This window comes from Prenolepis imparis, unplaced genomic scaffold (assembly GCF_030444845.1).
Source record: "Prenolepis imparis isolate NDT839.2.m4 unplaced genomic scaffold, iyPreImpa1.0 SCAF_14, whole genome shotgun sequence".
Lineage (NCBI taxonomy): Eukaryota > Metazoa > Arthropoda > Insecta > Hymenoptera > Formicidae > Prenolepis > Prenolepis imparis.
In genome coordinates, this window is record NW_028141172.1 from 382,408 (window position 1) to 400,567 (window position 18,160).

Genomic DNA, 18,160 nt, shown 5'->3' on the forward strand with positions numbered 1-18,160 from the left:
TTTTATATTGAAGACATAATGAATTAACATATACAAAATTTTTTATATTTTATTTATATTAGTTTATTCTATTTTATTTTATCATAATTTGATTTTTCATTTATATATTATAATACTTATTTATAATAATATAATTTTAATTTATATTTCTTGTCTTGATTCGCGTTGTGCGTTATATTCGAAGCATCGAGAGACTGTCATCGCGAGGGTTATCAGTGTTACAGTTTATTCAAAATAAAATAAAATAAAATAATAATATATGTTTTAAATAATATATTATAAAACTTTCAACTCAATTAAAATTCTTAAGCCGCGGATCCCCTACGGCGCACAATTATATTACGTATGTTATATCAAGAAGTTTGTAGGCTGGTATGCTGATGGTACCATCATAATGTACATATAATGTACTGTTGATATATATGAAAGAATAATTTTTGGCGCGTTTTAAAATATTGAAAATTAAAACTTTTAAGCCGCGATTCCCATACGGCGCACAATTATATTACGTATATTATATCAAAAAGTTTGTAGGCTTGTATGCTGATGGTACCATCATTATGTGTAGATAATGTACTGTTAAAATATATAAAAGAATAATTTTTGGCGCGTTTTAAAATATTGAAAATTAAAACCTTTAAGCCGCGATTACCATACGGCGCACAATTATATTACGTGTATTATACCAAAAAGTTTATACGCTGGTATGCTGATGGTACCATCATAATGTGCATATAATGTACTTTTTAAATATATAAAAGATTAATTTTTGGCTCTTTTTAAAATATTGAAAATAAAAACTTTTTAGCCGCGATTCCCATACGGCGCACAATTATATTACGTGTATTACACTAAAAAGTTTGTACGCTGGTATGCTGATGGTACCATCATAATGTGCATATAATGTACAGTTGAAATATATAAAAGATTAATTTTTGGCTCGTTTTAAAATATTGAAAATTAAAACTTTTAAGCCGCGATTCCCATACGGCGCACAATTATATTACGTATATTATATCAAAAAGTTTATAGGCTGGTATGCTGATGGTACCATCATAATGTGCATATAATGTACTTTTGAAATATATAAAAGATTACTTTTTGGCTCGTTTTAAAATATTGAAAATAAAAACTTTTTAGCCGCGATTCCGATACGGCGCACAATTATATTACGTGTATTATACTAAAAAGTTTGTACGCTGGTATGCTGATGGTACCATCATAATGTGCATATAATGTACTTTTGAAATATATAAAAGATTAATTTTTGGCTCGTTTTAAAATACTAGTACAACACAAGCGCGCCCTACGCGCGCGCCATTCTCCGGTTTTATGTCTATTAAAAAATAATATAAAATTTGTTTAAACTCGATTAATATTTTTTCATAGAAAACAACTGATTAAAGCGTTAATTTGGTAATTAACTTTTAAAATAATATGTTAAAATATTAAAATAGTAAAATGTTGTAAAATTGTAAATAATATGTTATAATATCTTATTCTCGATTAATATTTTTTTATGGAAATCAGCTGATAACTTTCAAAAATATTAATCCAGTTTAAAGTATTATAACATATTATTAAAAACAAATATTATTATTTTTTAAATTTTATTTTAATAGTACATTGATTACAGAATTATTTGGTACCAAGCAGACACCAGCGTACAAATTTTTTAATATGATATACATAAAATAAGGATGCGTCGCACAGAGTCCGCGTCAAAAAAGTTTCAATTTCTAATATTTTAAGACGAGCCAAAAATTCATCGATTATACATTTTAATAGTACATTGATTACAGAATTATTTGGTACCAAGCAGACACCAGCGTACAAATTTTTTAATACGATAAACATAAAATAAGGATGCGTCGCACTGGGTCCGCGTCAAAAAAGTATCAATTTCTAATATTTTAAGTCGAGCCAAAAATTCATCGAATATACATTTTAATAGTACATTGATTACAGAATCTTTTGGTACCATGCAGACACCAGCGTACAAATTTTTTAATACGATAAACATAAAATAATGTTGCGTCGCACAGGGTCCGCGTCAAAAAAGTATGGATTTCTAATATTTTAAGACGAGCCAAAAATTCATCGATTACACATTTTAATAGTAAATTGATTACAGAATCATTTGGTACCATGCAGACACCAGCGTACAAATATTTTAATACGATAAACATAAAATAAGGATGCGTCGCACAGGGTCCGCGTCAAAAAAGTTTCAATTTCTAATATTTTAAGACGAGCCAAAAATTCATCGATTATACATTTTAATAGTACATTTATTACAGAATCTTTTGGTACCATGCAGACACCAGCGTACATATTTTTCAATACGATAAACTTAAAATAAGGATGCGTCATTCAGGGTCCGCGTCAAAAAAGTATCGATTTCTAATATTTTAAGACGAGCCAAAAATTCATCGATTATACATTTTAATAGTACATTTATTACAGAATCTTTTGGTACCAAACAGACACCAGCGTACAAATTTTTTAACTTGATATACATAAAATAAAGTTGCGCGCATAGGGTCAGCGGTAAAAAAGTATCGGTTTCTAATATTTTAAGACGAGCCAAAAATTCATCGATTATACATTTTAATAGTACATTGATTACAGAATCTTTTGGTACCATGCAGACACCAGCGTACAAATTGTTTAATACGATAAACATAATATAAGGATGCGTCGCACAGGGTCCGCGTCAAAAAAGTTTCAATTTCTAATATTTTAAGACGAGCCAAAAATTCATCGATTATACATTTTAATAGTACATTGATTATAGAATCATTTGGTACCAAACAGACACCAGCGTACAAATTTTTTAACTTGATATACATAAAATAAGGTTGCGCGCACAGGGTCAGCGGTAAAAAAGTATCGGTTTCTAATATTTTAAGACGAGCCAAAAATTCATCGATTATACATTTTAATAGTACATTGATTATAGAATCTTTTGGTACCATGCAGACACCAGCGTACAAATTTTTTAATACAATAAACATAATGTAAGGATGCGTCGCACAGGGTCCGCGTCAAAAAAGTATCGATTTCTAATATTTTAAGACGAGCCAAAAATTCATCGATTATACATTTTAATAGTACATTTATTACAGAATCTTTTGGTACCATGCAGACACCAGCGTAAAATTTTTTAATACGATAAACTTAAAATAAAGATGCGTCACACAGGGTCCGCGTCAAAAAAGTATCGATTTCTAATATTTTAAGACGAGCCAAAAATTCATCGATTATACATTTTAATAGTACATTGATTATAGAATCATTTGGTACCATGCAGACACCAGCGTACAAATATTTTAATACGTTAAACATAAATTAAGGATGCGTCGCACAGGGTCCGCGTCAAAAAAGTTTCAATTTCTAATATTTTAAGACGAGCCAAAAATTCATCGATTATACATTTTAATAGTACATTGATTATAGAATCATTTGTTACCAAACAGACACCAGCGTACAAATTTTTTAACTTGATATACATACAATAATGTTGCGTCGCATAGGATCAGCGGTAAAAAAGTACCGATTTCTAATATTTTAAGACGAGCCAAAAATTCATCGATTATACATTTTAATAGTACATTTATTACAGAATCTTTTGGTACCATGCAGACACCAGCGTACATATTTTTCAATACGATAAACTTAAAATAAGGATGCGTCACACAGGGTCCGCGTCAAAAAAGTATCGATTTCTAATATTTCAAAACGAGCCAAAAATTCATCGATTATACATTTTAATAGTACATTTATTACAGAATCTTTTGGTACCAAACAGACACCAGCGTACAAATTTTTTAACTTGATATACATAAAATAAGGTTGCGCGCACAGGGTCAGCGGTAAAAAAGTATCGGTTTCTAATATTTTTAGACGAACCAAAAATTCATCGATTATACATTTTAATAGTACATTGATTATAGAATCTTTTGGTACCATGCAGACACCAGCGTACAAATTTTTTAATACGATAAACATAATATAAGGATGCGTCGCACAGAGTCCGCGTCAAAAAAGTATCGAATTCTAATATTTTAAGACGAGCCAAAAATTCATCGATTATACATTTTAATAGTACATTTATTACAGAATCTTTTGGTACCATGCAGACACCAGCGTACAAATTTTTTAATACGATAAACTTAAAATAAAGATGCGTCACACAGGGTCCGCGTCAAAAAAGTATCGATTTCTAATATTTTAAGACGAGCCAAAAATTCATCGATTATACATTTTAATAGTACATTGATTATAGAATCATTTGGTACCAAACAGACACCAGCGTACAAATTTTTTAACTTGATATACATAAAATAAGGTTGCGCGCACAGGGTCAGCGGTAAAAAAGTATCGGTTTCTAATATTTTAAGACGAGCCAAAAATTCATCGATTATACATTTTAATAGTACATTGATTATAGAATCTTTTGGTACCATGCAGACACCAGCGTACAAATTTTTTAATACGATAAACATAATGTAAGGATGCGTCGCACAGGGTCCGCGTCAAAAAAGTATCGATTTCTAATATTTTAAGACGAGCCAAAAATTCATCGATTATACATTTTAATAGTACATTTATTACAGAATCTTTTGGTACCATGCAGACACCAGCGTACAAATTTTTTAATACGATAAACTTAAAATAAAGATGCGTCACACAGGGTCCGCGTCAAAAAAGTATCGATTTCTAATATTTTAAGACGAGCCAAAAATTCATCGATTATACATTTTAATAGTACATTGATTATAGAATCATTTGGTACCATGCAGACACCAGCGTACAAATATTTTAATACGATAAACATAAAATAAGGATGCGTCGCACAGGGTCCGCGTCAAAAAAGTTTCAATTTCTAATATTTCAAGACGAGCCAAAAATTCATCGATTATACATTTTAATAGTACATTGATTATAGAATCATTTGTTACCAAACAGACACCAGCGTACAAATTTTTTAACTTGATATACATACAATAATGTTGCGTCGCATAGGATCAGCGGTAAAAAAGTATCGATTTCTAATATTTTAAGACGAGCCAAAAAATCATCGATTATACATTTTAATAGTACATTTATTACAGAATCTTTTGGTACCATGCAGACACCAGCGTACATATTTTTCAATACGATAAACTTAAAATAAGGATGCGTCATTCAGGGTCCGCGTCAAAAAAGTATAGATTTCTAATATTTTAAGACGAGCCAAAAATTCATCGATTATACATTTTAATAGTACATTTATTACAGAATCTTTTGGTACCAAACAGACACCAGCGTACAAATTTTTTAACTTGATATACATAAAATAAAGTTGCGCGCATAGGGTCAGCGGTAAAAAAGTATCGGTTTCTAATATTTTAAGACGAGCCAAAAATTCATCGATTATACATTTTAATAGTACATTGATTACAGAATCTTTTGGTACCATGCAGACACCAGCGTACAAATTGTTTAATACGATAAACATAATATAAGGATGCGTCGCACAGGGTCCGCGTCAAAAAAGTTTCAATTTCTAATATTTTAAGACGAGCCAAAAATTCATCGATTATACATTTTAATAGTACATTGATTATAGAATCATTTGGTACCAAACAGACACCAGCGTACAAATTTTTTAACTTGATATACATAAAATAAGGTTGCGCGCACAGGGTCAGCGGTAAAAAAGTATCGGTTTCTAATATTTTAAGACGAGCCAAAAATTCATCGATTATACATTTTAATAGTACATTGATTATAGAATCATTTGGTACCAAACAGACACCAGCGTACAAATTTTTTAACTTGATGTACATAAAATAAGGTTGCGCGCACAGGGTCAGCGGTAAAAAAGTATCGGTTTCTAATATTTTAAGACGAGCCAAAAATTCATCGATTATACATTTTAATAGTACATTGATTATAGAATCTTTTGGTACCATGCAGACACCAGCGTACAAATTTTTTAATACGATAAACATAATATAATGATGCGTCGCACAGGCTCCGCGTCAAAAAAGTATCGATTTCTAATATTTTAAGACGAGCCAAAAATTCATCGATTATACATTTTAATAGTACATTGATTACAGAATCTTTTGGTACCATGCAGGCACCAGCGTACAAATTTTTTAATACGATAAACTTAAAATAAGGATGCGTCACACAGGGTCCGCGTCAAAAAATTATCGATTTCTAATATTTTAAGACGAGCCAAAAATTCATCGATTATACATTTGAATAGTACATTGATTACAGAATCTTTTGGTACCATGCAGACACCAGCGTACAAATTTTTTAATACGATATACATAAAATAAGGTTGCGTTCCATAGGGTCAGCGGTAAAAAAGTATCGATTTCTATTATTTTAAGACGAGCCAAAAATTCATCGATTATACATTTTAATAGTACATTGATTACAGAATCTTTTGGTACCATGTAGACACCAGCGTACAAATTTTTTAATATGATAAACATAAAATAAAAATGCGTCGCACAGGGTCCGCATCAAAAAAGTTTCGATTTCTAATATTTTAAGACGAGCCACAAATTCATCGATTATACATTTTAATAGTACATTTATTACAGAATCTTTTGGTACCATGCAGACACCAGCGTACAAATTTTTTAATACGATAAATTTAAAATAAGGATGCGTCACACAGGGTCCGCGTCAAAAAAGTATCGATTTCTAATATTTTAAGACGAGCCAAAAATTCATCGATTATACATTTTAATAGTACATTTATTACAGAATCTTTTGGTACCAAACAGACACCAGCGTACAAATTTTTTAACTTGATATACATAAAATAAAGTTGCGCGCATAGGGTCAGCGGTAAAAAAGTATCGGTTTCTAATATTTTAAGACGAGCCAAAAATTCATCGATTATACATTTTAATAGTACATTGATTATAGAATCATTTGTTACCAAACAGACACCAGCGTACAAATTTTTTAACTTGATATACATACAATAATGTTGCATCGCATAGGATCAGCGGTAAAAAAGTATCGATTTCTAATATTTTAAGACGAGCCAAAAATTCATCGATAATACATTTTAATAGTACATTTATTACAGAATCTTTTGGTACCAAACAGACACCAGCGTACAAATTTTTTAACTTGATATACATAAAATAATGTTGCGCGCATAGGGTCAGCGGTAAAAAAGTATCGGTTTCTAATATTTTAAGACGAGCCAAAAATTCATCGATTATACATTTTAATAGTACATTGATTACAGAATCTTTTGGTACCATGCAGACACCAGCGTACAAATTGTTTAATACGATAAACATAATATAAGGATGCGTCGCACAGGGTCCGCGTCAAAAAAGTTTCAATTTCTAATATTTTAAGACGAGCCAAAAATTCATCGATTATACATTTTAATAGTACATTGATTATAGAATCATTTGGTACCAAACAGACACCAGCGTACAAATTTTTTAACTTGATATACATAAAATAAGGATGCGTCACACAGGGTCCGCGTCAAAAAAGTATCGATTTCTAATATTTTAAGACGAGCCAAAAATTCATCGCTTATGCATTTTAATAGTACATTGATTATAGAATCATTTGGTACCAAACAGACACCAGCGTACAAATTTTTTAACTTGATGTACATAAAATAAGGATGCGTCACACAGGGTCCGCGTCAAAAAAGTATCGATTTCTAATATTTTAAGACGAGCCAAAAATTCATCGATTATACATTTTAATAGTACATTTATTACAGAATCTTTTGGTACCATGCAGACACCAGCGTACAAATTTTTTAATACGATAAACTTAAAATAAGGATGCGTCGCACAGGGTCCGCGTCAAAAAAGTTTCAATTTCTAATATTTTAAGACGAGCCAAAAATTCATCGATTATACATTTTAATAGTACATTGATTATAGAATCATTTGTTACCAAACAGACACCAGCGTACAAATTTTTTAACTTGATATACATAAAATAAGGTTGCGCGCACAGGGTCAGCGGTAAAAAAGTATCGGTTTCTAATATTTTAAGACGAGCCAAAAATTCATCGATTATACATTTGAATAGTACATTGATTACAGAATCTTTTGGTACCATGCAGACACCAGCGTACAAATTTTTTAATACGATAAACATAATATAATGATGCGTCGCACAGGGTCCGCGTCAAAAAAGTATCGATTTCTAATATTTTAAGACGAGCCAAAAATTCATCGATTATACATTTTAATAGTACATTGATTACAGAATCTTTTGGTACCATGCAGGCACCAGCGTACAAATTTTTTAATACGATAAACTTAAAATAAGTATGCGTCACACAGAGTCCGCGTCAAAAAAGTATCGATTTCTAATATTTTAAGACGAGCCAAAAATTCATCGATTATACATTTTAATAGTACATTGATTATAGAATCATTTGGTACCATGCAGACACCAGCGTACAAATATTTTAATACGATAAACATAAAATAAGGATGCGTCGCACAGGGTCCGCGTCAAAAAAGTTTCAATTTCTAATATTTTAAGACGAGCCAAAAATTCATCGATTATACATTTTAATAGTACATTGATTATAGAATCATTTGTTACCAAACAGACACCAGCGTACAAATTTTTTAACTTGATATACATACAATAATGTTGCGTCGCATAGGATCAGCGGTAAAAAAGTATCGATTTCTAATATTTTAAGACGAGCCAAAAATTCATCGATTATACATTTTAATAGTACATTTATTACAGAATCTTTTGGTACCATGCAGACACCAGCGTACATATTTTTCAATACGATAAACTTAAAATAAGGATGCGTCACACAGGGTCCGCGTCAAAAAAGTTTCAATTTCTAATATTTTAAGACGAGCCAAAAATTCATCGATTATACATTTTAATAGTACATTGATTATAGAATCATTTGTTACCAAACAGACACCAGCGTACAAATTTTTTAACTTGATATACATACAATAATGTTGCGTCGCATAGGATCAGCGGTAAAAAAGTATCGATTTCTAATATTTTAAGACGAGCCAAAAATTCATCGATTATACATTTTAATAGTACATTTATTACAGAATCTTTTGGTAACATGCAGACACCAGCGTACATATTTTTCAATACGATAAACTTAAAATAAGGATGCGTCATTCAGGTTCCGCGTCAAAAAAGGATCGATTTCTAATATTTTAAGACGAGCCAAAAATTCATCGATTATACATTTGAATAGTACATTTATTACAGAATCTTTTGGTACCAAACAGACACCAGCGTACAAATTTTTTAACTTGATATACATAAAATAAAGTTGCGCGCATAGGGCCAGCGGTAAAAAAGTATCGGTTTCTAATATTTTAAGACGAGCCAAAAATTCATCGATTATACATTTTAATAGTACATTGATTACAGAATCTTTTGGTACCATGCAGACACCAGCGTACAAATTGTTTAATACGAAAAACATAATATAAGGATGCGTCGCACAGGGTCCGCGTCAAAAAAGTTTCAATTTCTAATATTTTAAGACGAGCCAAAAATTCATCGATTATACATTTTAATAGTACATTTATTACAGAATCTTTTGGTACCATGCAGACACCAGCGTACAAATTTTTTAATACGATAAATTTAAAATAAGGATGCGTCACACAGGGTCCGCGTCAAAAAAGTATCGATTTCTAATATTTTAAGACGAGCCAAAAATTCATCGCTTATGCATTTTAATAGTACATTGATTATAGAATCATTTGGTACCAAACAGACACCAGCGTACAAATTTTTTAACTTGATGTACATAAAATAAGGTTGCGCGCACAGGGTCAGCGGTAAAAAAGTATCGGTTTCTAATATTTTAAGACGAGCCAAAAATTCATCGATTATACATTTTAATAGTACATTGATTATAGAATCTTTTGGTACCATGCAGACACCAGCGTACAAATTTTTTAACTTGATATACATACAATAATGTTGCGTCGCATAGGATCAGCGGTAAAAAAGTATCGATTTCTAATATTTTAAGACGAGCCAAAAATTCATCGATTATACATTTTAATAGTACATTTATTACAGAATCTTTTGGTACCATGCAGACACCAGCGTACATATTTTTCAATACGATAAACTTAAAATAAGGCTGCGTCACACAGGGTCCGCGTCAAAAAAGTATCGAATTCTAATATTTGAAGACGAGCCAAAAATTCATCGATTATACATTTTAATAGTACATTTATTACAGAATCTTTTGGTACCATGCAGACACCAGCGTACAAATTTTTTAATATGGTAAACATAAAATAAAAATGCGTCGCACAGGGTCCGCGTCAAAAAAGTTTCGATTTCTAATATTTTAAGACGAGCCAAAAATTCATCGATTATACATTTTAATAGTACATTTATTACAGAATCTTTTGGTACCATGCAGACACCAGCGTACAAATTTTTTAATACGATATACATAAAATAAGGTTGCGTCCCATAGGGTCAGCGGTAAAAAAGTATCGATTTCTATTATTTTAAGACGAGCCAAAAATTCATCGATTATACATTTTATTAGTACATTGATTACAGAATCTTTTGGTACCATGTAGACTCCAGCGTACAAATTTTTTAATATGATAAACATAAAATAATAATGCGTCGCACAGGGTCCGCGTCAAAAAAGTATCGATTTCTAATATTTTAAGACGAGCCAAAAATTCATCGATTATACATTTTAATAGTACATTGATTACAGAATTATTTGGTACCAAGCAGACACCAGCGTACAAATTTTTTAACTTGATATACATAAAATAAGGTTGCGCGCACAGGGTCAGCGGTAAAAAAGTATCGGTTTCTAATATTTTAAGACGAGCCAAAAATTCATCGATTATACATTTTAATAGTACATTGATTATAGAATCTTTTGGTACCATGCAGACACCAGCGTACAAATTTTTTAATACAATAAACATAATGTAAGGATGCGTCGCACAGGGTCCGCGTCAAAAAAGTATCGATTTCTAATATTTTAAGACGAGCCAAAAATTCATCGATTATACATTTTAATAGTACATTTATTACAGAATCTTTTGGTACCATGCAGACACCAGCGTACAAATTTTTTAATACGATAAACTTAAAATAAAGATGCGTCACACAGGGTCCGCGTCAAAAAAGTATCGATTTCTAATATTTTAAGACGAGCCAAAAATTCATCGATTATACATTTTAATAGTACATTGATTATAGAATCATTTGGTACCATGCAGACACCAGCGTACAAATATTTTAATACGATAAACATAAATTAAGGATGCGTCGCACAGGGTCCGCGTCAAAAAAGTTTCAATTTCTAATATTTTAAGACGAGCCAAAAATTCATCGATTATACATTTTAATAGTACATTGATTATAGAATCATTTGTTACCAAACAGACACCAGCGTACAAATTTTTTAACTTGATATACATACAATAATGTTGCGTCGCATAGGATCAGCGGTAAAAAAGTATCGATTTCTAATATTTTAAGACGAGCCAAAAATTCATCGATTATACATTTTAATAGTACATTTATTACAGAATCTTTTGGTACCATGCAGACACCAGCGTACATATTTTTCAATACGATAAACTTAAAATAAGGATGCGTCACACAGGGTCCGCGTCAAAAAAGTATCGATTTCTAATATTTCAAAACGAGCCAAAAATTCATCGATTATACATTTTAATAGTACATTGATTATAGAATCATTTGTTACCAAACAGACACCAGCGTACAAATTTTTTAACTTGATATACATACAATAATGTTGCGTCGCATAGGATCAGCGGTAAAAAAGTATCGATTTCTAATATTTTAAGACGAGCCAAAAATTCATCGATTATACATTTTAATAGTACATTTATTACAGAATCTTTTGGTACCATGCAGACACCAGCGTACATATTTTTCAATACGATAAACTTAAAATAAGGATGCGTCACACAGTGTCCGCGTCAAAAAAGTATCGATTTCTAATATTTCAAAACGAGCCAAAAATTCATCGATTATACATTTTAATAGTACATTTATTACAGAATCTTTTGGTACCAAACAGACACCAGCGTACAAATTTTTTAACATGATATACATAAAATAAGGTTGCGCGCACAGGGTCAGCGGTAAAAAAGTATCGGTTTCTAATATTTTTAGACGAACCAAAAATTCATCGATTATACATTTTAATAGTACATTGATTATAGAATCTTTTGGTAACATGCAGACACCAGCGTACAAATTTTTTAATACGATAAACATAATATAAGGATGCGTCGCACAGAGTCCGCGTCAAAAAAGTATCGAATTCTAATATTTTAAGACGAGCCAAAAATTCATCGATTATACATTTTAATAGTACATTTATTACAGAATCTTTTGGTACCATGCAGACACCAGCGTACAAATTTTTTAATACGATAAACTTAAAATAAAGATGCGTCACACAGGGTCCGCGTCAAAAAAGTATCGATTTCTAATATTTTAAGACGAGCCAAAAATTCATCGATTATACATTTTAATAGTACATTTATTACAGAATCTTTTGGTACCATGCAGACACCAGCGTACATATTTTTCAATACAATAAACTTAAAATAAGGATGCGTCATTCAGGGTCCGCGTCAAAAAAGTATCGATTTCTAATAATTTAATACGAGCCAAAAATTCATCGATTATACATTTTAATAGTACATTGATTATAGAATCATTTGGTACCAAACAGACACCAGCGTACAAATTTTTTAACTTGATATACATAAAATAAGGTTGCGCGCACAGGGTCAGCGGTAAAAAAGTATCGGTTTCTAATATTTTAAGACGAGCCAAAAATTCATCGATTATACATTTGAATAGTACATTGATTACAGAATCTTTTGGTACCATGCAGACACCAGCGTACAAATTTTTTAATACGATAAACATAATATAATGATGCGTCGCACAGGGTCCGCGTCAAAAAAGTATCGATTTCTAATATTTTAAGACGAGCCAAAAATTCATCGATTATACATTTTAATAGTACATTGATTACAGAATCATTTGTTACCAAACAGACACCAGCGTACAAATTTTTTAACTTGATATACATACAATAATGTTGCGTCGCATAGGATCAGCGGTAAAAAAGTATCGATTTCTAATATTTTAAGACGAGCCAAAAATTCATCGATTATACATTTTAATAGTACATTTATTACAGAATCTTTTGGTACCATGCAGACACCAGCGTACATATTTTTCAATACGATAAACTTAAAATAAGGATGCGTCATTCAGGTTCCGCGTCAAAAAAGTATCGATTTCTAATATTTTAAGACGAGCCAAAAATTCATCGATTATACATTTTAATAGTACATTTATTACAGAATCTTTTGGTACCAAACAGACACCAGCGTACAAATTTTTTAACTTGATATACATAAAATAAAGTTGCGCGCATAGGGTCAGCGGTAAAAAAGTATCGGTTTCTAATATTTTAAGACGAGCCAAAAATTCATCGATTATACATTTTAATAGTACATTGATTACAGAATCTTTTGGTACCATGCAGACACCAGCGTACAAATTGTTTAATACGATAAACATAATATAAGGATGCGTCGCACAGGGTCCGCGTCAAAAAAGTTTCAATTTCTAATATTTTAAGACGAGCCAAAAATTCATCGATTATACATTTTAATAGTACATTGATTATAGAATCATTTGGTACCAAACAGACACCAGCGTACAAATTTTTTAACTTGATATACATAAAATAAGGTTGCGCGCACAGGGTCAGCGGTAAAAAAGTATCGGTTTCTAATATTTTAAGACGAGCCAAAAATTCATCGAATATACATTTGAATAGTACATTGATTACAGAATCTTTTGGTACCATGCAGACACCAGCGTACAAATTTTTTAATACGATATACATAAAATAAGGTTGCGTTCCATAGGGTCAGCGGTAAAAAAGTATCGATTTCTATTATTTTAAGACGAGCCAAAAATTCATCGATTATACATTTTAATAGTACATTGATTACAGAATCTTTTGGTACCATGTAGACATCAGCGTACAAATTTTATAATATGATAAACATAAAATAAAAATGCGTCGCACAGGGTCCGCGTCAAAAAAGTTTCGATTTCTAATATTTTAAGACGAGCCAAAAATTCATCGATTATACATTTTAATAGTACATTTATTACAGAATCTTTTGGTACCATGCAGACACCAGCGTACAAATTTTTTAATACGATAAATTTAAAATAATGATGCGTCACACAGGGTCCGCGTCAAAAAAGTATCGATTTCTAATATTTTAAGACGAGCCAAAAATTCATCGCTTATGCATTTTAATAGTACATTGATTATAGAATCATTTGGTACCAAACAGACACCAGCGTACAAATTTTTTAACTTGATGTACATAAAATAAGGTTGCGCGCACAGGAGCAGCGGTAAAAAAGTATCGGTTTCTAATATTTTAAGACGAGCCAAAAATTCATCGATTATACATTTTAATAGTACATTGATTATAGAATCTTTTGGTACCATGCAGACACCAGCGTACAAATTTTTTAATACGATAAACATAATATAATGATGCGTCGCACAGGGTCCGCGTCAAAAAAGTATCGATTTCTAATATTTTAAGACGAGCCAAAAATTCATCGATTATACATTTTAATAGTACATTGATTACAGAATCTTTTGGTACCATGCAGGCACCAGCGTACAAATTTTTTAATACAATAAACATAATGTAAGTATGCGTCGCACAGGGTCCGCGTCAAAAAAGTAACGATTTCTAATATTTTAAGACGAGCCAAAAATTCATCGATTATACATTTTAATAGTACATTTATTACAGAATCTTTTGGTACCATGCAGACACCAGCGTACAAATTTTTTAATACAATAAACTTAAAATAAAGATGCGTCACACAGGGTCCGCGTCAAAAAAGTATCGATTTCTAATATTTCAAGACGAGCCAAAAATTCATCGATTATACATTTTAATAGTACATTTATTACAGAATCTTTTGGTACCAAACAGACACCAGCGTACAAATTTTTTAACTTGATATACATAAAATAAGGTTGCGCGCACAGGGTCAGCGGTAAAAAAGTATCGGTTTCTAATATTTTTAGACGAACCAAAAATTCATCGATTATACATTTTAATAGTACATTGATTATAGAATCTTTTGGTACCATGCAGACACCAGCGTACAAATTTTTTAATACGATAAACATAATATAAGGATGCGTCGCACAGAGTCCGCGTCAAAAAAGTATCGAATTCTAATATTTTAAGACGAGCCAAAAATTCATCGATTATACATTTTAATAGTACATTTATTACAGAATCTTTTGGTACCATGCAGACACCAGCGTACAAATTTTTTAATACGATAAACTTAAAATAAAGATGCGTCACACAGGGTCCGCGTCAAAAAAGTATCGATTTCTAATATTTCAAGACGAGCCAAAAATTCATCGATTATACATTTTAATAGTACATTTATTACAGAATCTTTTGGTACCAAACAGACACCAGCGTACAAATTTTTTAACTTGATATACATAAAATAAGGTTGCGCGCACAGGGTCAGCGGTAAAAAAGTATCGGTTTCTAATATTTTTAGACGAGCCAAAAATTCATCGATTATACATTTTAATAGTACATTGATTATAGAATCATTTGTTACCAAACAGACACCAGCGTACAAATTTTTTAACTTGATATACATACAATAATGTTGCGTCGCATAGGATCAGCGGTAAAAAAGTATCGATTTCTAATATTTTAAGACGAGCCAAAAATTCATCGATTATACATTTTAATAGTACATTTATTACAGAATCTTTTGGTACCATGCAGACACCAGCGTACATATTTTTCAATACGATAAACTTAAAATAAGGATGCGTCACACAGGGTCCGCGTCAAAAAAGTATCGAATTCTAATATTTTAAGACGAGCCAAAAATTCATCGATTATACATTTTAATAATACATTTATTACAGAATCTTTTGGTACCATGCAGACACCAGCGTACAAATTTTTTAATACGATAAACATAATATAAGGATGCGTCGCACAGGGTCCGCGTCAAAAAAGTATCGATTTCTAATATTTTAAGACGAGCCAAAAATTCATCGATTATACATTTTAATAGTACATTTATTACAGAATCTTTTGGTACCATGCAGACACCAGCGTACAAATTTTTTAATACGATAAACTTAAAATAAAGATGCGTCACACAGGGTCCGCGTCAAAAAAGTATCGATTTCTAATATTTTAAGACGAGCCAAAAATTCATCGATTATACATTTTAGTAGTACATTTATTACAGAATCTTTTGGTACCATGCAGACACCAGCGTACAAATTTTTTAATACGATAACCTTAAAATAAAGATGCGTCACACAGGGTCCGCGTCAAAAAAGTATCGATTTCTAATATTTTAAGACGAGCCAAAAATTCATCGATTATACATTTTAATAGTACATTGATTATAGAATCATTTGGTACCAAACAGACACCAGCGTACAAATTTTTTAACTTGATATACATAAAATAAGGTTGCGCGCACAGGGTCAGCGGTAAAAAAGTATCGGTTTCTAATATTTTAAGACGAGCCAAAAATTCATCGATTATACATTTTAATAGTACATTGATTATAGAATCTTTTGGTACCATGCAGACACCAGCGTACAAATTTTTTAATACGATAAACATAATGTAAGGATGCGTCGCACAGGGTCCGCGTCAAAAAAGTATCGATTTCTAATATTTTAAGACGAGCCAAAAATTCATCGATTATACATTTTAATAGTACATTTATTACAGAATCTTTTGGTACCATGCAGACACCAGCGTACAAATTTTTTAATACGATAAACTTAAAATAAAGATGCGTCACACAGGGTCCGCGTCAAAAAAGTATCGATTTCTAATATTTTAAGACGAGCCAAAAATTCATCGATTATACATTTTAATAGTACATTGATTATAGAATCATTTGGTACCATGCAGACACCAGCGTACAAGTATTTTAATACGATAAACATAAAATAAGGATGCGTCGCACAGGGTCCGCGTCAAAAAAGTATCGATTTCTAATATTTTAAGACGAGCCAAAAATTCATCGATTATACATTTTAATAGTACATTTATTACAGAATCTTTTGGTACCAAACAGACACCAGCGTACAAATTTTTTAACTTGATATACATAAAATAAAGTTGCGCGCATAGGGTCAGCGGTAAAAAAGTATCGGTTTCTAATATTTTAAGACGAGCCAAAAATTCATCGATTATACATTTTAATAGTACATTGATTATAGAATCATTTGTTACCAAACAGACACCAGCGTACAAATTTTTTAACTTGATATACATACAATAATGTTGCATCGCATAGGATCAGCGGTAAAAAAGTATCGATTTCTAATATTTTAAGACGAGCCAAAAATTCATCGATAATACATTTTAATAGTACATTTATTACAGAATCTTTTGGTACCAAACAGACACCAGCGTACAAATTTTTTAACTTGATATACATAAAATAATGTTGCGCGCATAGGGTCAGCGGTAAAAAAGTATCGGTTTCTAATATTTTAAGACGAGCCAAAAATTCATCGATTATACATTTTAATAGTACATTGATTACAGAATCTTTTGGTACCATGCAGACACCAGCGTACAAATTGTTTAATACGATAAACATAATATAAGGATGCGTCGCACAGGGTCCGCGTCAAAAAAGTTTCAATTTCTAATATTTTAAGACGAGCCAAAAATTCATCGATTATACATTTTAATAGTACATTGATTATAGAATCATTTGGTACCAAACAGACACCAGCGTACAAATTTTTTAACTTGATATACATAAAATAAGGTTGCGCGCACAGGGTCAGCGGTAAAAAAGTATCGGTTTCTAATATTTTAAGACGAGCCAAAAATTCATCGATTATACATTTTAATAGTACATTGATTATAGAATCATTTGGTACCAAACAGACACCAGCGTACAAATTTTTTAACTTGATATACATAAAATAAGGTTGCGCGCACAGGGTCAGCGGTAAAAAAGTATCGGTTTCTAATATTTTAAG

General features: G+C 31.2%; 1 protein-coding gene across 1 annotated transcript in view; it reads left to right on the forward strand.

Annotated features, from left to right (window-relative positions):
* The window catches only part of Dhc36c (Dynein heavy chain at 36C), a 62,179-nt gene that overhangs the window by 1,558 nt on the left and 42,461 nt on the right, over positions 1-18,160 (forward strand). The gene's annotated exons all lie outside the window — the stretch shown is intronic.